Below are 22,722 nucleotides of genomic sequence, written 5' to 3' on the forward strand. Positions count from 1 at the left end.
CTATATCTAAAGGAAATGACTTAGCGGACCGGACTGCTAAACAGACAGCCCAGAATCCAGCGAATACCACAGACTGTCAGTTACCCACACAAACTGTCACTATGATAGTGAGGGACCCCTTGAAAGATGTGCAAGACATACAGACGCATGCCACCGCAGATGAAATAAAGAAATGGACTGAACAAGGAGGGGTCCAGACTGATCAGGGTTGGATGACCAAAAACCGAACAGTGTGGTTTCTCCCTGACTCCATGGTACAAGTCATAATTGACACAGTCCATAGCCCCGCCCACCTAGGCGAGAAAGGTATGCTGGATAGTTTACGGAACATCTGGTTTAACAAACACCTAAGAGCTGCAGCCAAACAAAAGGTAAAAACTTGTATGATATGTTGCCAATTTAACCCTGGTAAAGGAGTACCAGTAGAACAGGGTGGATTCCAGCCTCCTGATCATCCTTTCGAAGTCCTCCAAATGGATTATACCCAGATGGACAGATGTAGAGGGTACAAATATGTACTGGTGGTAGTGTGTACACTGACACGATGGACTGAAGCATACCCCGTCCCAGACTATGGTGCCCAGACAACCGCTAAGCAACTAGTGAGAGAATTCTTCCCCAGGTATGGGTTACCAAGGGTCATCTATTCAGACAATGGACAGCCTTTCTCTTCCAAACTAATGGAGGCTGTTTCTCTACTACTGGGATATTCCTGGAGATTTCATTGTGTCCGACACCCTCAAGCAGCGGGCCTGGTAGAGCGACACAACCAGACCTTGAAAACGAAACTAGCCAAAGTATGTGCAGAAAAAGGGATAGACTGGGTCACTGCCCTCCCGGTCGCTCTCTTTTACATGCGGATGGTGGCACATTCCCGGACGGGACTGTCCCCTTTCGAAATAACATTCGGGAGACCTCCTAACATCTGGGGTGTCCCTTCTCCTAGGAAACTGACTGAAATTGATTCTAACATGTTGACAGATTACCTGGCTTCCTTGATGTCTGCACTCCAATCTTGTCGTTCGCAGGTTGCAGCAGCTTTTCCAGACCACACCACGCCCGAGGAACACTCCATAAAGCCCGGAGATTGGATACTTGTACGGAACTTCGATCGTACCAGCCCCCTGGAGAAAAGGTGGACGGCTCCGAAATTAGTACTCTTGACCACGAGGACGGCCGTCAAAGTAGAAGGACGCAAGTGATGGCTCCACGCTAGCCACTGCAGAAATTTGTTTGGACCAACAGGCACTGTGCCCTGTTCAACGGCTATAAACGCCCGGATGTAATTTCCCCACTTCCAGAACTCACTCCTCTACAGGAATACAGATCGCGGCTGCGATCTCACCAAAAATAGACTAAAGACATTACACCTGATCGTAACGCACCGGTAGCTAATTAAGCCCAGGAACAAGCTCTTGGTGAAGCGGCTGCTGGGAGACGTTTTGATCTCGTGTACAGAGACATTTTGATATTAAATTCATAGACAAAATGAGGAGAAATGACATGATGCGCAAATGGAAAAAGACTAATTATGTAAAATTACTGCATAGCAGGTTCTCGATTTTTCTACTGATAATGTTACTTGTTTGCTGTGTAGCAGCTTGTCTGGGTTGGATCTTATGTACAGTTTTCCCTCCGCATTCTTCCACACTTGTAAAGAATACCACTATGCATTCCCATGTTGATCTTCCCCCACACCTCGAGGACAGAAGAAAGGAGTTTATAAATAATACCTTCATTTCCACCCTCCATAAACACCAACTCATAGTCAACAAGACGAACTGTTGGGTTTGTGGCTTGATGCCACATTCCGTACATAAGGGAATGCCCTTTTTCTCTCTCCCGTTCGGTTATTCAGGGTCCGCCTATGCATTAGCCATGATATTTTCTGCCTCAGTCAGAAACATCCCCCCGACAAAATTGAAAAACGAGAGTAATTGGAACGAAGTAAAGACTAAAATAGTAAAGGCTGTTTCTAAAATGGTGGATCTTACTGTAACCTGGGGGAGGGCCGAAGATCACGAAAATATCAGTTACTCTCAGTTCCATGACATTGCTTCCTTCAGGGAAATGTTTTCCGCCGATCAAAGACGGACAGATCAAGGAGGTTGGGTAGTACCGCAAAACGGCCGGTTTTGCATAAGGGGGAAAGGAAAAGGGGAAGTAATGGGGAACAGCGAGTGTGATAGGACATATACACTACCCGCTCCCGATTTTCCGACCATAGTAACTGCCCCAAACACCTATTTCATCTGTGGACCCCATGCGCGCACTTGGTTGCCTCAAGGCTGGTCTGGAAAGTGCTACATCGCATTCCTTTTACCACCGACTTACACCGCCCCTGCCGATTACCACCTGATTGACCCTCTGACCTAAGTTAGAAGACAGCAAAGGGGGGTCATAGATACAGAAGATACTGCAGGACAAGAAGCTGGAGACTTCTTTAAAGGTTTTCTCCCTTTCTGGGGACCTATGGCAAATAGTCGCCACATCCGGCAACTAACCCGTGTAGTTCAGGCCGCCATAGACGAAACAACTGGCGCCTTATATAACATTACAGCTGAGGTAGCTGCAGACAGGCTCATGACACTGCAGCACCGTATAGTTTTAGATGTCCTGTTAGCCGACCGTGGTGGTGTGTGTAAGGTAATAGGGTCCAGTTGTTGTGTATTTATTCCAGACAACGCCCCATCAGTTTATTCTGCTATCTCCCGCCTCCATGTGCTATCCGATAAGTTGGATATGGACACCGGCACATGGTCCCTGACCGGCTGGTTGTGGGACCTCCTGTCCACCTGGGGGTGGAAGGCATTAACAGTCCTGAGCCTCGTTATAGCCACTATTTTCACCTGCTGCCTCTGTGTCCAGTGTGGCCCTGCCCTTTGTGGACTGTGTGCCACTTCCTGTACTCCTCGTCCACGAAACAGAGGAAAGAAAAATGAAAAGATCATGTTGCAAGAACAAGTATAGGACTTAATGAATATAGAAATTGAAAAGGAATTTCTGTAATAGGGTTTCTATGGGACAAGGAGGGAATGTGGAAGTTGACTAAAAACTCCCTTTTCCGCCTGGTGTCCCATCATGCACCCTATTCACCCTAACACCGACCAGGCAAGCCGATTTTCCTACTTCAAGCACAGATCCTGTTATACCCCTTCTTGCCTATTTTTCTCTTTGTTGTACTGGCACATGCAAAGAAAATAATGGCCAGCCGTCGTGTATCTTACGGGTTTCCCTCCCGTTCGATATTTTCCCTTAGACCAGAACGGAGTCAGTTAAGATGGTTGGCTCGCCAAAACCCCCCCTTTCCAACTCTGTCACAGAACGAGCAGCTCTCGCTCGTCAATGATCTCTCAGCTTGCGGGGGCAGCCACGGGTTGGGTCAACAATCAAGGGAAAACCTGATCAAGCACATGAGACAGCCATGAAGAAGAATAGTTAACCACAGCCCATTCTCCTTCCTCCCAGCTATACCATTGTGAGACATCACCGCCCTTGTGTAAGAAGTAAAGAACGCACAATGCCTCGTCCTCTTTACCTTTCCGACAGAAACGACCCTGTAACAATGCCTCGATTCTCTGTCCCCAGACACTAGTAACTCTGTAACTTGTCACCACAATCACTCCAATGCAATATGTTTGTCTATGTGTAAATGTAATCCAAGTTATTCTTTAAACGAGAACAAGCATGCTATGTCTTCCGTATGATTACATCATGAATGATTGAATCAAGTCCGGGGGAACTCCTTCTTTTGATTGTACTCATAATGTATATAAGTGCTGTTATGTTCCAAGTAAAGCAGACTACTCCTGAGCCCGCTTGGTGAAGGAGCTCTCCCTTAACTCGAGTTCTGGAATGAAACCCTTTCAACTCGAAGACCACGGACTCTGCTCCTCATTTTATGTATTACCATTTCTTGGGTAATTATAGAAATTCCGACAGCGTAAATAATTAGTTTTTATTTACCACATGCCAAAGCTTGAGAAAGCGAAGCTCAGAATCAAGAAGGAGGAGTTGACCGTAGGGAAGGAGACCCTGGAAGTTCAGAGGGCTAGGGAGAATGTGGGATTGGAATCCCATGGTGGCAGCAGTAGCGAACCTAGGGTCAGGAAATACTCCATGACACTAGGAACCTGAGTAGAATATTCCCACCTTACCAGGACGGGGATTACATCCATAAATTGATCACTGCTTTAGAGAGGGCCTTAAAGGTACAGAAGGTCGCTCAGGGGCAGCTATCCTGTTGCCCTCATTTGCTAACAAAGGTAGAGACGGTTAGGGTGTGAAAATGCAGATAATTACTCAGTCTTGAAGAATGTACTCATAGATGGGTTTGGTTTAACCACTGAGCAGTACAGGGTTAAGTTTAGCGACACACAGAAGGAGCACACTCAAGACTGGGTAGATTTTGTAGACAATGCTATTAAGGCTCTGGAAGGCCTTCTTCACTGAAGTAATATAAATTACGATGAGGGAGCACATCCTAAATAACTGTTAGATTCAACAAGTGCACCAGTACCTTGTGGACTCAGATCTGACCTCTCCCCAAGAATTGGGAAAGTAGACAAGGGGGTCCTCACCATGTTGAAGCAGAATTCTCATGGTGGTGGTGACCAGAAAAAGCAAGATTCTTCTAAGGCACCAGAGTGGGGAGAAAGGTAAAGACAAGAGAGAGTCTTCACAAGGTCCCCAAAAGTCTTCCTTTGGGGCTGGGTCCCAAACCTCTTCCTCTTCCAACAGTTAATCTTGGTGTTAACTCTGAAAGGAAAAAGGCCCTAGAGCAAGAGATGCCAATTGCTCTAAATCTGGCATCAAGGATGCTACTACTACTGCTCTTAAAGCAACTAGTGCCCCTAGCACTAGCACAAGTGGTAGTAGTGCCCCCATGGGATTAGTAGGTTTAACCTTGGGTACTGAAGTGGGTTCCGGCCTAGCAGAACACAAAAGGAGGCTGTTCTAGTCTGTGACAGTGGTATTGAACTTGACACTTTACTTGTAAGTCCCATTAACTTGAGCAAATACAGACAACAGCCTCTCATCAAATGGTCAGAAAGTAGTGGCTTACAGGGACATGGGCCAGTGTCACAAGGGTGACAGAGAAACTTGGGTCCTCGAACAGATTCTATGTGGTCAGATTTACCAAGTGTTTAATGCTAGCAACGTCAGGACAGATCATTCCTTGACAGTTGTTAATCTCAGCGGGGAGGGGTACTGGCCCTATAGGAGTTGTGGTTTTCCCAGATCTATCTTTAGACTGTCTGTTGGGCAATGACTTAGAAATTTCAGCCTGGTCTGAAGTGGAGTTCAGGACACATGATGAGATGAAGGGTGTTTAAGCCATTGCCTTTGCTGTTACTAGGGTTCGGGCCAGAGACTAGGCACAAAGGGAGCCCTAGATCCTAAATAAAATGGACCAGTCAACTCCTAGAAGCAGGAAGGGTAAGGATTTATCTTCCTCCAAGTCTCCCTGTGAGGATCAGTGTCCTGAGGTAGATGACCTCAGCCCCAGTGAAGTAACTGTTCTAGAGGATCTTGTGTCTGACACAGCAGAGTTCTTGGGGCAGGGAACCCTTCCAGGGCAGACTTGAGTCTGGAGCAGAAAACCTGCCCCTCTCTTGAACAGCTCAGATATCTAGCTGCTGCTGAGGAGGCAGGGAATGTCAGTGCGTCCATAGATTCTATTGGGAAGATGGGCTGCTGTTTTCTGAGGGTAGAGATCCCAAACCAGGTGCCACCAGGAGGTTGGTCACACCTCAGACATTTTGGAGTTTTCTATTGGCCCTCGCACATGACATTGCCCTTGCAGGACATCTTGGGCAAATCAAAATTTGGGACAGGCTTGTCCCTCATTTTCACTGGCCCCACATGTCTGAAGATAACAAGGAGTTTTGTTGCTGCTGCGTCATCTGCCAAGCCAGTGGTAAGTGCTGTGGCACTACAAAGTCCCACTTAATTCCACTTCCAGTGGTTGTGGTCCCCTTTGAGAGGGTAGGGATAGACATTATAGGTCCTTTAAACCATCTGAACCTAGTTACATACTAGTAGTGGTGGACCATGCCACCAGGTATGCAGAAGCTATTCCCCTTAGGACCAATACAGCTCCTGCAGTGGCTAGGGCCCTCCTAGGAATCTTTTCCAGGGTGGGGTTTCCTAAGGAGGTCTTGTCAGGCAGACATACTAATTTCATGTCTAGCTACATCACTGCTATGTGGAAGGAGTGTGATGTAAACTATAGGTTTACCACACCTTATCATCCATAGGGCAATAGGCTTGTTGAAAGGTTCACCAAAGCCCTAACGGCTATGATCAAGGGACTCCCAGAAAAGCTGAGGTGAAAATAGGATGTCTTACTACCGTGCCTACTGAGAGGTTGCTCAGAAGGGCGTGGGCTACATCCCATTTGAACGTCAGTTTGGACATCCATCTAGAGGTCCACTGTGTCTGGTAAGGAGGGATGGGAGCAGCCTCTCACACCCCCTAAATGGGAAGGCGCTCGGAGACCTAAGGCCAACTAAAAAAAAGGTGGGAAAAATGAGGCAAGGGCGAAAAAACCAGGGAAAGACCACCCTAGGGCTGACAGGTCTAACAATTGTGGACTGGGTTGCCCCCACTACCCAGACTCGGGTCAGAGCCTTCTTGGGCCTGATAGGAGGTTCGGTAAGGGCTATGGATCCTTTGTGACACGCCTTAATGATCTTACCTCCCACAAATGCCCAAGAGAGTTCAATGAGCCGTTAGCTATCAAAAGACTTTTGATGACCTGAAACAAGCTATGTGCTCTGCTCCAATTCTGCAAATTCCTGATTACTCCAGAACCTTCATTGTACAGACAGATGCTTCTGAGATAGTGATAGGTGCAGTATTAGCACAACTTAACAGAGATGGTCAGGACCAACCAGTAGCTACTATAAGCATAAGGTTGCCCCCCAGGGAGAACGGTTAGTCAGTTATTGAGAGAGAAGCCTTTGCTGTGGTCTGGGCCTTAAAGAAATTTAGGCCATACCTCTTTGGCACTCATTGTTCAGACAGACCATAAGCCCCTCTTATGGCTTAAACAAATGAAGGATTAAAATCTTAAACTGTTGAGGTGCCCCTTTTTCCTACAGGGGGTGGACTTTTCTGTGGATCATAGACCTAGGAATAACCATGCCAACGCAGATAGACTCTCCAAATATTTCCACTTAAGAAAATTAAGACTTAGCTGGACAAGGTTAGTCTCATCTCCTTGCGTTTTGTGTGGCGGGTGGCAGGGGATTTTTGGAAAGTAAGATCTGCCTTCATGGTTACCCCCACCTTTTGCTTGGTGACTGTGTTTTTGACCCAGTCTGCTGGGATCCTGCTAATCAGGACCCCAGCAACTCTGCTTTCTCCTCTAAATTGCCAACAATAAGTACTTTGGCCAGTCCACAATTGGCTACTGGTGTACCCTTATAAGTCCCTACTATATGGTACTAAGCGGCCTAGTACATTGGTACACTAGAGGTCTCCCATGGGCTGCAGCATGTGTTGTGCCACCCATGAGAGTCCACTAAAACTTTGACTACAGGCCTGCCATTGCAGCCTGTGTGAGGTGGTGCTCACACCTCTCACAACAGATATGTTTCCTTATATCTGCGGTCACTGGACTTGAAACCTATAAGTCACCCCTACGGCAGGCTCTTCAGTCCTGAGGGCATGGTGATTGGTTATAAGTGTGAGGATGCCCCTGCATGAGGGGGACACTCCTGAAAACCCCAGAGTCGATTCTCCGGGCTTCGTAAGTGTGGTCAGCCATTTTAATAAATATAGTGGACATCAGTCATTACGAGATGTCTAACTATATAGTGGCTGCATCCAACCTAGTGTTTGGTATCAAACATGTTGTAATCATACCTCGACAGCGATTCCAGTGTTTGAAGTATGATCCCATGTACTGGGGGCTCCCTTGGATACCCCCCCTGTACTCCCGGTAACAGCCTTTCAGGGTCTGACAGCAATCCAGTGCTGCTGCTGACCACCGATATGATGCTGCCCTCTAGCTGAGCTGAGCTTGAGCAGGGGAAGAACAATAGGTTTTCTGTTACAGAGAAGTGTCACCATCTCCCAGACAGGACTGAGTGTAGTGGGCTAGAGTGGAGGCGCTTGTCAGCACCACCAGACTGCTTTGAAGGGCACATTTAGTGCCTTCCTTGCATGCTTCAGTTTGAGCCATTTCAGGTAGCCCTTGGTTCCTGCTCTGGTGCGATACTGGACAAGGACAAGGGAGTATCCTCCCCTCTGTCCAGCCGCTCCTCTGGGAGGGACCCCCAAATTCTCCTAACCCTTTACTTAGATTACTTATCGACTTACCTGTGGGCGGTTTCTTAGAGTTGATAAGGGACAAGGCTCAACCCTAAAACAGCATTGTTATTCGACCATCTGTACACTTGGACTTTATTGGACTTTGACTGGAACCGAGAGTTCAGCAAGGAAGACTCATGCTGCTCCTGGTCTCGCTGTTCTTCAAATCTTCGTTGTTGCTGTGTCTGTGCTTCTGCAATGTTCTTCAACAGACCTGTGAGCATCAAGGACACCTGAAGAAATTTTGGAGTGAAAGAGTCACTCCCCTGTATCTGCAGGCACCGCAACAAAGCTGACCAGTCTGCTGCTCCTGCTGTCCTAGAGACTAACCAAGTCTCATTGACACAAGTGGTATTTCTGTAGCTTCCTCGAGGCCCCGACCTGCCCTCTCTGCAATTTTGAGTCTAGCGTCTCTCGTCGGAACTGCTGGGACCAAACCCCTGTGCAGTGCGTCCGATTGCCATTGTCAACTTTTGTTGGTTGTGCACTCCAGAGATCTTAGGGCTACAAAAAGCTCTAGACTCTAGCATCTCTTCCCTCCAAGATCAGCATCCTCACCTTTGCACTGTGGGCCTTCCTCTTTGGCGAGCTTCTTGAGGTCCTCTTGCGACTCCTGTGCCTTCGGCCAGTGGGTCCTCCTGAGAGCCTTCTACTACTTCAGTGGGCTCCCCTGCTTACTCTGGGTCTTCTCTGATTCTCCTGCTGTTGGTGAGTCCCTTGGACCTTGCCGGTCCCAACATTGCTCCTCCATTGTCTTCCACGCCAGTTGTAGCTGCCAAAGCTTGTTGGTGCTCTCCCCGGATACCGACCACCTAGTCAACGACATCCAATGTGGTACAGCTCGTGTGCAGGTTCTGGTCTTCTTAAGCCTCACCTGGTCCTCACAGCTGCAACGAGAAGGTCACAGCCGACCCTCCAGAACTTCCCGACATTGGTGCACATTGAGTCTTTGTGCCTCCTGGTCACCGACGAGTGGCATAGACTCTGTCCCCTCTGTTTGGAGGTTCTTCACTTCCAAAATCCACCCTTGGATTCCACCGGACTCCTTCCTGAACTCTTCCAGAGGCACTTTCTTCGAAGTCATCCATTGTCATCTACGGCAGGTTCTGATGTCTCTTTACCCCATGCACCTGTCTTCTCTGGTATAGGTAACCTGGTTCTGAGGGCATCCACGGGTGGGGTGGCTCACTAACCTTCCGTCCTCCAAGGAATTCTTTGGATTTCTCTGGAAAGGGTCCTTTTTGCTCCAAACTGCGACAGCAACTTCTCCATTGACTTCCATTGGGCACACAGCTGAGCTTCTACTCTGCACACAGCCTCCGTGGGATTCCTGGGTATTTATCTTGAGTGGCTCCTTGTTTCCCCACTTCCTCTAGTTCTTCTGGTCCTACTCCCAGTATGCATTCCACGTTTCTAGTATATGGTTTGGTCTCGTTCTAGGTACCACTGTATTTTGTGCTACTTACCAACTTGCGTTTGAAGTATTCTTGAACATTGTGTTAATATCTCTGGGTAAGAGATATACCAATGTGATAGTGATAGTGTGTTGTAATAAATTGACTTATTTTTGCTAAACACTGTGTGGTTTCTTTTAATTTAATCTACACTACAGATTAAACTGGTAAAACAAGCTGGTTAACACTCCTGCAAGATAAGCCTGAAGGCTGCACTCCACAGCTACTACTTTGAGAGCTTTCTATGGTTATCACATTATACTAAAATCACCATAAGTGGTGCATGGATTTGTGCAAGGTGCACCACTTGAATACGTGTGCACCATATAATAAGCCAGCTTCCTACAGCGCCCACTCCCCTTCCCCATACAGCTGGGCCAACATATGTCGACTTTCTTAAAGGCCCACTGGAACAGCCACTCCACCTCACTGCACCTGGGTGGCAGCTCTTGGCCCCTTGCCCCAGACTCTCTACGGCCATTGCAGACAGTCCCCCACTCCTTAAGGGCACTGGAGGACCACACTGGACTGAGTCTGCCTGCCGGGGCTGCTGCAGGGGGTGTCCACTGACTCTGTTGCAAGTCATCCACCCCTATTTCCTTTGGAGAGACTGCGTGGACCTGGATGATGCCAACGTAATGAGGAGGCTGCAGTCAGACTCCGTGGTCCGGCCCCTGGCTCCAGCGGGCCCATAAGTTGAAGCACCTGATCCCCTGCTAGAAGAGAGCAGACCGACCCTCACCATGTCGGAGAAACTGGACAGGGTCCTAGCGGCCATTGAAAACTCCTGATTCATGATAGAGGTTTCCTATGGGACTCTTGCGACCAACTTCACGCTCATCCGGGATGACCAACACAAGCTCGCTTTCAGAGTCACAGACAGGGAGAAGGCCGTTGCTGAACTGCAACCGCTTGGTAAGGACAACAGCTCTGACACTAATGACTTACAGGTTCGAGTCGCATAGTTGGAGAGCAGGGCTGAGGACCTGGAGGGCTGCTCCCAGAGAAGCAGTGTTCACCTCCTAGGTCTCCCGGAGGGTGTCAAGGGCTCTGACCCCCATGACTACCTGGACTCAGGGTTTTGCTCATTTACCCCAGCCTCTGAACTCACCGCTTTCTACTCCGTGGAACGAGCCACACCATATTCTGGCTCGGTACCCCCCTCCGGGCTCCCCTTTGCACCCAATGTTGGTGAAACTGCTCCACTTGAGGGACAGAGACGCTATACTGTGTGCAGCCAGATTGGCGAGGCCTCTTCAAGTGGAAAACAAGGTTGCCATGTTGTTTCCAGATTACACCTGGGCTGTCCAAAATCAGTCCTCCTCCTTCCTGGAGGTCAAGCGACGACTTTGACAACAAGGAATGCAGTACTCACTGTTACTCCTCGCTTGTCCCAAGATAATCTATGATAGGACCACAGTGTTCTTCACTGACCCCAAGGAAGCATGGGGACTGGGCAGAGCAGCATGTGTGAGGGTTGGCGATGGGTCCTGCTGAACGTTCAAAGAGTGCACGAGACGAGACAAGCAGACGCCGGAGAAAGGGAGACAGGCTGGAGCACGATGGAGCCCCCCCTCCTGCATCTCGCCTACCAGCTCCCCCAATCTGGAACAGATCCTAGCAGACCATTGGAAGGCCATTTAGGAAGCAGCAAAGTTGGTCCCCCACCCATAGCTCACGGACGATGACAGGGGCCCACACCTATTCTCCCCTGAGGAAGAATTCTTCCACTCTGCTGACACTCAATGCGATTCTCAGTCTCAGTTAATGGTAACTCCCCAGACACCGGACACCCTCATCTAGGCACTTGTCCAGTGACCTCCATCTAGAAAAAACGCTAGCTGCCACTTTGCTGTTCGATGACAATTGCTATGGTGGATAAAATTATATTGAACTTTGATTGGCTCTCAGTTGCTCTATAAGCACATACGTTGTTTCTTCACTTCTTTCTTCCCACTACAATACTATAATGCACAGCGATGGACTCTCAGAATTGGGGTTCTATCCCTACCAAGTTACAGAAGTTTTTCCCTTCATTCTCTTCCTACATCACCTCACCACAAAGGATGGCAGAAATGCCTGGCAAGCGAGAAAGGGACAGAGTAGTCCTGCTACAGGTGTCGCCCGCCACCGGCACACACCACTTCAATTAACACATGGCCCCAACCTCTGACATACGAAATTTTACCCATAACATTTGCAGTATGCACACTGCTAGAAAGCACTATGCTGTTTACTCTTGCATCAAGAAGCAGAAGGCACAGTAAATCTTTTTACAGGAGACACACATAACAGTGAAGAAACCCGACCACTTGTGCAAGCATTGTAAGGGCATATTCTGAGCCACGATATGCTCTGCATACACGCAGGGGGGGGGGTTGGTATGGGTCCGCCCTGGAGTCCCCTTCCAACAGAGAGGTAGAGAAAGAAGGGCATTATGCCCTCTTGAAGGGTAGTTTGAAAGGGCGACCCATTCTCTTGAGCAGTATTTATGTCCCAATCACTGAGCTGGGAGCTTTTTGACACTCACTCTCAGCCACACTCGCACACTGCACAATGCTACCATGTGTTCTGGATACCACTCTTGATTGTTCCCACCCCCCACTTCCCAGGTCTCCTCCACATGTACAAGCAGAAGGCTTTCAAGCATGGACACACCACGGGTCCCTGGCAGACATGCTGTGTACACATAACCCCACCTCCCGGCTCTAATCCATTCACTCAGCCCTACACATCCCGTACGTGCGCCTGAATCGCTTTCTCTGTTCTTTGACTCTAGTACCCCTACTCCAGCACTCGGACAACCTAGGCAGGATGATTTCCATCTACAATGTGCACAATGGATCACCGGTGGGCACCTCCTCTGCCCCCTACATCAGCTTGGAGGCTACCATGAGATTGAATCAAGGATCAGGTGTTCTAGCGAAAACAGGAAGACTGCATCAAGCAGTACTACACTGAGAACCACAACACAGCATCTTCTAGAATGTGACTTTATGGTGGTCGTCCGGAGAGCCTGCATCTGCCAGATAGCTGGGATCCGCAGGACCCTCGAGAGGGACATAGAGAGACCTGAGACCACACTTGTGCGCTTAAGAAAGACAGTAGACACTGATCCTGCCCTTACTTTCCAACTAGTGGATGCTAAGCTTGCCCACGCATCCCTTTTAGAAAACGTGCATAGCTACAATTTTACAGCCTCTGCTGCAAGGATGCATCGAGAGGGAAATTGACCTGGCCGGCTCTTGGCGTGGTTCGCTCAACAAGACACATTGACCCATCCTGTTACCGAAATTGTGTCGCATCGTGGTGTCACAGTCCGACCTCAGGCAGACATCCTCAGTGAGGGAGTACTTCCTGCATGAGGGATTCCCGAAACCAGATAAAGATCCCACACAACTTGCCTTGTATAGACTTATTCCCATACTGACTGCAAGATATTAGGCAATACGCTGGCTGCTTGATACGGCCGGATACTCCCAGGCTTGGTATGCTCTGACCAGAAATGGTTCGTCCCGGATCAAAGTACTTCACTGAATCTCCGCTGCCTCTTTCATATACAAGATCAAGTAGGGGGAAAGTTCCCATGAGTGGCATGCCTTATTCTGGACTCGTTCTCAGGACACAGGGGGATCCATTAGGGCTAGCCACTATCCTCTTTATTGTTTGAGCTCGCTATGGAGCCACTCACTGTGCGCCTAAGCAGAGAGGGCCAGGACTGAGGCATCTCACTGGCAGACAGGACTCATGTAGTATCTCTATATGCGGACGACGTACTCCTTAATGTACACAATATAGTAACTGACCTAATGCCTATTCGGAACACATTAGCAGAGTCCACTCCTGTGGCAGGGCAATGAGCCAATGAGAAATCGATCATATACCCGATCCCTCTTAACAGATTCCGCGAGAGGTGTTTGAAATCCGCCTTTACCACTTTGCTAGCTCAATCAATCAGAGTTTGTATAGCAAGGCTACTCACCTAGGAGGGTCTCAAAGCTTGGAAGGGGGGCTGCTGACCTGTCTGGGTGCTGGGGTTCAGTCGAAGAGCCAGGTCTTGAGATCCTTCCTGAATTGGGTCAGCAACAGGGATTACCTGAGGTGGATAAGCAGGTTGTTCGAGTTCTTGGTGGATTGGTAGGAGAAGGATCTTCCTACGGTCCTTGTCTTGTGGATCTGTGGGACGGTGGGCAGTAGCCGGGGCCAGTTGGGCAGAGAGGGTGTCTGGTGGGTACTTGGAATGAGAGGCAGTGGTTCAGATATGCTAGTCCTGTGTCATGGAGGACTTCATAGGTGTGTGTGAGGAGCTTGAAAGGGATTCTTTTGTTGATTGCGGGCCAGTGGGGTTGTCGCAGGTGTTCAGTGATGTGGCCGCGGCAGGGGATGTTGAGGACCAGTCTGACAGCAGCGTTTTGAATGTTCTGCAGTTTCCTGAGGAGTTTCTGGGTGACACCGACGTAGAGTGTGTTGCCATAGTCAAATCTGCTGCTGATGTCTCTTCTATCTCTAGCTATCTCTATGAGGGGAATCTCCTCAGGGCCCTGGCATGTATCCAGACCCAGATTTACTTCTGAAGCACCGTGCCTCCTCTACACTTTGCAAACATCCCAGTGGCCCCCCCCCACTTTTTTTAAGATGCCTGACACCCTTCTCAGCACCCTCATTTGGGGATCAGGCTGCCATCGAGTGGCTCTATCCAAACTGCAGCTGCAGGCTGATCAAGTGGTCCTTGGAGCACCGTCAATTGTGGCATACTTCTTATTGACACAGTTACAGTGGTTGTCTCATTGGACAGCTGGGTGTTACCTTTGTGAGGCCTACACAGACATCGGCCCTTTACTCTTTAAGGCATCTGTTCCTCCTAGGCTCCAGCCCTGAGTCCACATGGCCCCTGCAGGTGGCGATAGTAAAAAAAAGTTCATCTCCAGAATACACTGCCTCTACCCCCGCTATACACCCCACAATCAACCCTCATCGGCCTGACCCGTGGCCGTGACTATTACACCATGAAGGACCTACGAGTCTGGACTGAGCATGCTGTCCTCGAGGTGAGGGACCTTTTTGCAGAGAGCGACTCTCTTCCTTTAGCCCAACTAGCTGAGGAGAGAGGACTGCAGTTAGGACAGTTTCTCCTCAACCTGCAGATTTTCCACACGTGTGGCACCCTTTGAGACTTCTCTGTAAGGGATCCTGAGAGGTCTCAAAGTATTCTTGAACATTGTGTTGATATCTCTGGGTAAGAGATATACCAATGTGATAGTGATAGTGTGTTGTAATACATTGACTTATTTTTGCTAAACACGGTGTGGTTTCTTTTAATTTAATCTACACTACAGATTAAACTGGTAAAACAAGCTGCTTAAAACTCCTGCAAGATAAGCCTGAAGGCTGCTCTCCACAGCTACTACTTTGAGAGTATTCTACGGTTATCAAATTATACTAAAATCACCATAAGTGAATTTGTGCAAGGTGCACCACTTGAATAAGTGTGCACCATATAATAAGCCAGCTTCCTACAGTGCCCACTCCCCTTCCCCATACAGCTGGGCCAACAGACGTTGACTTTCTTTAAGGCCCACTGGAACTCCACCTCACTGCACCTAGGTGGCAGCTCTTGGCCTCTTACCTCAGACTCTCTACGGCCATTGCAGACAGCCCCCTACACCTTAAGGGCACTGGAGGACCACACTGGACTAAGTCTACCTGCCGGGGCTGCTGCAGGGGGTGTCCACTGACTCTTTTGCAAGTCATCCACCTCTATTCCCTTTGGAGAGACTGCGTGGACCTGGGTGATGCCACTGTAATGAGGAGGCTGCGGTCAGACTCCGTGGCCGGGCCCCTGGCTCCGGTGGGCCCATAAGTTGAAGTCTGCCCTACAGATCATACTGACCATGCAGCCAGGTCGCCACCTCATTACCTGGCTGTATATGGCTGACGGCCACCTCGCTGCTCCCCCTCTGTCACAAATGGGAAGAGGAATTTGGACGGTCCCTACATGAGAAAGCGTGGGAACGTGCACTTGGATTCCGGAAGAAAGTCTCCTGCAATGCCCGGTTTAAGAAAACACAGTTCTTCATACTACACAGGGCCTACTTCACACCCGAACAGCTGAACCGATATTTGCCAGAAACACAGTTCGAATGTACCCATTGCCACACTATGGATACCATGCTTATACACATGCTGTGGTCGTGCCCGGCCCTCCAGGAATATTGGTGCACCATGCATGACGTACTCTGGGAAGTCACGGGTCTCATAGGAGATAACCTCATAGGAGGCATGCTCCCTCTGCATCATTAAGAGAAGAAAACAACACAAAGTACAGACATGGTTTGCCCCCTTGCCTTACTACAAATTTCGGGGGGTGGTGGAGGTTCGGGGGGGGGGAGGGGGGAAGAAAACATTTCAGGGGGGGCTGATTCTTAAAGCAAAAGGCAGAGTGGAGCTGCAGGGGCTCTAAGAAGAGGTGAAAAACATCAAAGCCTCTTTAAAAAGCCAAAGGTATTTTAAAGACCTGTAAAGTACTCGGGTGCGGCTGTGTGTGTGCCTGGGAAGCTGTCTCATCCTGGGCTGCCACACACGACGGGGTGGGGCTGAAGTCCTTTGAGTCCAATGGGCGTTGCGCGCCTGATCACACTACGCCGGTGCTCACCAACCACCCCGCAGATAGAGGCTTGGGGGGGGGCACCCTGCATAAGTGGAGCACGGCAGAGGAGGACGCGCTCTGCGAGGAGGCCTGGTGGATTCGCCATAGACCAATCTCCCCACAATGGGCTGGTCTCCTCAATCGCTTCCAGCAAGTAGGCAGCGGTGATGTTTCATCCCCCTGACACCCGGAGCTTCACAGAGGACTTAACTGGTACCCTTCTCACCACCCAGGCTGGCCACCGTGAGGAGAGCAAAGCATAAGCAATATAGCTCGAGCTCCACCACATGAAAGTGAATTCCCCCTCATTCTCAACACGCAGACGAGTGAATTTAACTCTTACCTAGTCTTATGCATCAGTGACATGGGTTTGTTATAGCTGATACTTCCACGACAATACTTTTTGGTGGAAATAGATATAACATCTCGGTTTCCACTTTTGTCCTGCGAAGTCCTGCCCATCAAATAGTTGATTGAGCATAGACAACGTGAAAACAAATTAATAAATACCCCAACTGCGCATAAATAGTATACTGCAAGTCACATGTACTTTGTCATGGAGCGCCTCTGTGTAAAAATCCTCAATTTAAACAGTGGTGCTTTGTTCCGTCTAAAATCAAAATGTATCAGTCTAATTGAAATAAAAAGAAGTTAGTGAAGCGTTATTGATATATATCGAAAATGCAATATGCCCTATGTGGCATAGAGGGGTACTAGCATAGCATCCCTAACAAATCTTAGCATCAGTGTACTACAGAATAAACATGCATTTGTAATGCAATAGGTCTCGCATTTGTGAGTTAGAGCGATTGGCATTGTAAATGACAATTTCTTCATGTGTTTTTGTTTGGAGTGGAGGGGACAAAGTGAGGAGGAAATCCAGAGGAGAAGGTTGAGAGGGCATCGCGAGATGCAGTAGCAGAGGGCAGGGTTAGAGGAAAAAGGAGGGATATGGAACAGCAAGGAAATAAATGTGATGAGGGTGCAGATGGGGATTAATGAGGTAGTCTTTGAGGAATGGAGAGACAGACATAAGATACTGACTGTGTTTGTGTGAGAGATAGATCCAAGAGAGAAAGGGTCTGGAGAGAATCCTCTTAGCTTCACTGAATTAGCGATATTTAACAAACACGCCATTAGTGTCAATATGTATGCAGAATACAGCTGAGTGGGACCCCGGACCCTTTATATTTTTTGAACCTTTTTTTTGTCTCCGTGCCGAGGCTTCATCAGGTATTGCAGTACCTCCAGGAATGGTGCACTTCCCTACCCGGGGATAACAATGTTGTTTAAACAAAGAGGAGAAAACAAAAATAGCACTTCACTGGCAAACTCTGTAAATTGGCATTAATGTGTGTGATTGTGAGGAACCTGTACTTGGCCGGTGCTCCTTAGCCGTAAACGGAAGTGAGGTATCGGCCAAGCCTCCTTCCTCGAGCTGCTGCTATAGCAATGTTAAATGGGTTAGCCCTTTCAGCCATTGGTAGGCTTCACCGTGGGGGACTTTCTTTTGCTTATGCATACGTTCACATACACATAAAACACAAAATAGCCCACTCCAGTTCTAGGACTGGTCCACCAATATCTGGTTTCATTTAATATTTTGGGGATTTTCTTTGTTTGTTTATTTTTTCTTAATTTTTATGGTGTGTTGTGTTTTACCTATTTCTTTGCCAATGCTTGTTTGTAATTTTGTAGGGTAACATAGATGTTGTGTCCTGTGAGAGCATGGTGGCTGTAGCATAAGTTGGGAATCCTCTATGTATGGTTACAGTTCACCTTAGTGTCTCTTGTCTTTAGAACAGGGCTTGGGCTATGGAGACCTCCTGCTGTTTCACATTGTTTCGTTTCTGGATTAAGTACACAATCAGCACATGATAGCCAGGGAAAAGCATAATGGAATATTATTTTGCAGGCACATTAAGAATAAGCCCTGTTCTACATCGTAATGTCAGGACTTTAATTGTGAACTGGTGTTGGACTCCTAACATACCTCCTACTGCCTGTAACAAGGTGAACATTAACAAAGCTGAAATGCTAGGGGCCAAAGCCTGACCTTTTTGCTTTGCCAATGTTTGTTGGCAGTGGGGTCCATTTCGAAAGGGGGAAGGGGATATTTAGGTGTTCATAAACACCACAGTGGGGACTGATCTTTTTGCTGAGCTCGTCGTACCCCATACGGCACATATGTGGTGGTTGGTTATAAATTAGACTGAGGATGGCCCTGTGTGAGTGAATACAACTAAAGCAACCCTGAAGATTACTGAAATCTTTCTAACTCCCTGGTTTTAGGACACCCTTGGCCATGGACTCTTATGTTAAACGTGTTTAGCAACGCTGCTGCTAAGAGCTATACAACTATTTGAAGTCCTACCCTGACCACTGATGGTGCTAGACACCAGATTTTTTTAGGAAACCATTTCATCTGCCCTACTCTTTTCTACTGTAAATGTATATGATTCAGCTTTTGCTAGACATTGCCACTTATTGTTTATGATTACCATGCTTAAAACCTTCGCCTCCTCCATGATACACTTTTACTGGTTGACTGCTCTGCCCCTAGAGAATGGACAAGTGTCCTGACGACAATGGCACTGGAATACTTAGGTTACACCACCGTACCGACGAAGGATGCTCCTTAGTAACTCTAGCTACCCGAGGACCTGGAGAACAGGTCTGACAGTAACAAAACAGAATGAACAGAATACCGAACTCGATGCGAACGAAGTACTGACTAACTTAAGCAACAGCACCACATTCTCTCATAACAGAGACAGAATAAGTTAAATATAGCTTAACAAGATATGTCCGAAGCACAGTTTGTGGCAAATCCTGGAAAAGCAGTCTTGGAAAGAAACTCGTCTGGCATATAAAAAAGCAACTGACCTCCTTATAGAGGCATTAATAGTGCAAAGTTGCTATATAGAAACCATTCTGAACACTTTTAAACCACTTAATATATTTCTGGTTTGTGCTTTCAAGTGGAGTTCACTGATTGCCTCGCATGCAAGTTCTTGAACTTGAACATGACTTGTTTTATGAGTGTAAATTCACCTTTCGTATTCAGAGAATATGTTTATTCTGTTTATTCACAAGTGTGGTGTACAGTTATGTGGGATTGGACATGTTTCTAGGGGTAGGGATTGGACTGCCCAGTATGAGGATACCCATAAGTTAACATGCTTGTGGATAGTCACAAAATGTTTCACAACTTTTTCCCATACTGGAACAGGTCATAATTGTACCCCTTTAAGGTATGGGTACGGATCTTTCCAGGGTGGCAATGAGCAAGGTACGCACCTAAAATTGTCAGGGCATGGTGTAGGTGTATTCTTCACTGCAAGAATATTTTAGCACTAGAAAAAAAAGTGTGAGTGCAATAATGGTAATATATCACACAAAAAAGGAGGCAAGAATGTGTTTTTCAGTAGTGGCAAGGGCCCTGTGAGTAAAAACTGCCCTCAGTCATAAAATTGTGACATGCTTCATCATCGGACTTGCTAACTAACACCCCTGCGCAGACCAACGCCTGGGGTGGAGCAAAGGTGAGGGGAAGACAATACAAACATAAAGTAAAAAACGGTCAACTTATTTCTGCCGATTCGACTGTGCCCACAGTGTTGGGTCACTCCGGCATTCAACAGGACCTTCAGGATCCCAAATACAACACCCTCTAATACTAAATTTGGATTCGCTGGGTTAATCCCTCCAAGATAGGGCTTCAGTAACTCACACTCTCGAGAAAAAAGTCCAGTTAATCAGTTGGCTTGAGCAGGCAAGGCCGTAGGAGCTGATCCCTGTAGTCACACATTCGTCAATGTGAGACTATTGCCGAGCGACTGCCTTCTTCTCGCTGTGACCAACACTGTGGACGTAGTCGAATCAGCAGAAACATGTAGACAGTTTTGCAGTAATGAGGGGTGAAGTGAGCCTAACTTTCTCCTTTCACCGCCATACTTCATGTTTTTAACCCTGGACGGGTGGTCCAGGAATAGAAATAGTATCAGGAACACATCCGAGCTAGTTTTAATTTCCACATACTGCACTTTTCTTTGGTGATCCCACTACTCTATGTTTGTATTGTCTTCCCCTCTCCTTTTCTCTGCCTCAGGCATTGGTCTGCGCATTGGTGTCAGTTAGCAAGCCCGATGATGAAGCATGTCACAATTTGTGAGGGAGGGCAGTTTTTACTCACAGAGCATTTGCCACCACCGAAAAACACAATTAAAATATAGTGAAAGCCGTTTACTACTCCAGGCACATTATTACAGGGTTGGATTGGCAAAATACCTTACAAGCCAACCTAGAAATATTGGGCCTTATTTATGAAAAGTGACGCATCGCTGCGTGAAAATAGCGATGCGTCACTTTTCACTGCGTCCTCCTTGCGACACCAATGATGCGTCATATTTACAGTATGACGCATCATGTCGCAAGGAGTTACAGATAACTCAGTATTTCTGACGTATCTGTGAGCGCAAAAGTCACGCATTGCTGGGGTGTGCCACAAAAGTGACGCAACTCCAGCAATGCGTCCTTTCACATGGGGAAAGCCCCATGTGAAAGGGCTTGCGTCAGTCTTACGCCTGCTGTGAGGCAGGCGCAAGATTTTGACGCAACAGCGTCCTAAAAGTGACGCAGTGAAATCTCATAGATTTCTCTGCGTCACTATTACGAGGCTTTTTGCGGGGGAACGCCCCCTCTGCATACATTATACCTGACGCAGGTATAATGTAGCGCAGGGGTTTACAAAGTGACGCATCTGCTTAGATGCGTCACTTTGTAAATAGTGCGTAACAGGAGGCATGTTTTACGCCGCCGATGCGTCACAAAAAGTGACGCATCGGAAGCGCAAAACTGACGCAAGGCCTCATAAATGAGGCCCATTAAAAGCAACCCTGACGAGTGATTCGGGTGATTCACTCTTATTAGAGTTCATCCAGATAAAAGGGGAGCACTCAGTTTAAGTTAAAGCAATACCCTTTCATGCTTGTAGTCAGGGCCACTGGAATTATGTGATTGTGCAGCCGTTGCTATTTTTGCATAATTGTAGATTTGCAGCATTTGCCACATAATCCATCATCTGCCTTATAATCAGGAGATTTAGAAAAATATATATATTGCTCAAACGGTTCAAAAGGTAGTAAAAATGCAGCGACACGTGTTGCCGTGCAGTGGTAGGCCCTTTGAAAAGGTTCAATGGTCACCTTTCTGTAGCTTATTGCTACATCTGGGTGCTGTACTAATGAGGTGCAACAAATGCCCACACAATATTTACAAGCTTAAAATGACAAAATAATGAAGTAACACTACCACAAAATGTGCTGCATAATGCTGCATAATTTAAAACTGCTCACCTCAAATGTCAATTTTTCTACAAAGGTTTCTAAGCAAAGGATTAGCATTGTGCCAACCACGCGGACCTATAAAAGTGACATATATGAGAGTATGATGGCTCTCTGTACGGCAGGGATCCCCAAAGTCAGGTGACCGGCCAATGCTTCCAAAAGGTGATTCTTTTCACGCTGGTATTCAAAAGTATTGTTGCGTGAATTTTTTTCGATGTAATGGCATCTATTGATTAGTAGTTTAATTAGTGTACTGTTAAGTACGTTTGTGTCTTCGGGGGGAGGGCGACGAGTGGAAGGGTGTCCAGCAGGGTCTTACTTAAGAGTATTGTTTTCACTGATGACTAGTGTCACTGCAAAGTGTCCCCCAATGGTCAGATAAGGAATGCATGCATAAGAAACGTGTACAAAAAATGGTTTGTATTGAATACAGCAGGTCTTGCAAGCAGCGCATGCTTGCTGATGCTCAACCTAACAAATGAGGTGCAAGGAATCCAGTGAATATGGCCCACGTTGGCTCCAGAGAAGCCAAACAAAGAATGAAACTATTAAAATAAATGGGCAGATAATAAGTAGGACATCCCTGTGTGCTTTTCTTTGCTTTGTAGTCCAATTAATTGTCCTGTTTGCTGGCACACATTTTGCCCAGTAGGATATGTTCCCACTTTTAAGTTGCCACTGGCCTTGCAACAGAAGAAGGGCACGACCTTCCTCAGTGCCAATGCATATTCCAACAATTCTTAATATTGTAATTTAAACATCTCAACAGTGGAACAGGTTTGGGGCACAATTTACACAATATGAGGCCTTGTGGTTCATAAAAAAAATGCTGCCACTTCAACTATAATCTTTCAGAATGCCTTCTGGCGTTTCTCCACTACTACAAAAAACACAGTTGATGGACAGAATGTAGAACAATGTCATACATTCACCCCAGTACAAGGATCTGGGCCTA

Source organism: Lissotriton helveticus, chromosome 3_1 (genome assembly GCF_964261635.1).
Source record: "Lissotriton helveticus chromosome 3_1, aLisHel1.1, whole genome shotgun sequence".
Classification (NCBI taxonomy): domain Eukaryota; kingdom Metazoa; phylum Chordata; class Amphibia; order Caudata; family Salamandridae; genus Lissotriton; species Lissotriton helveticus.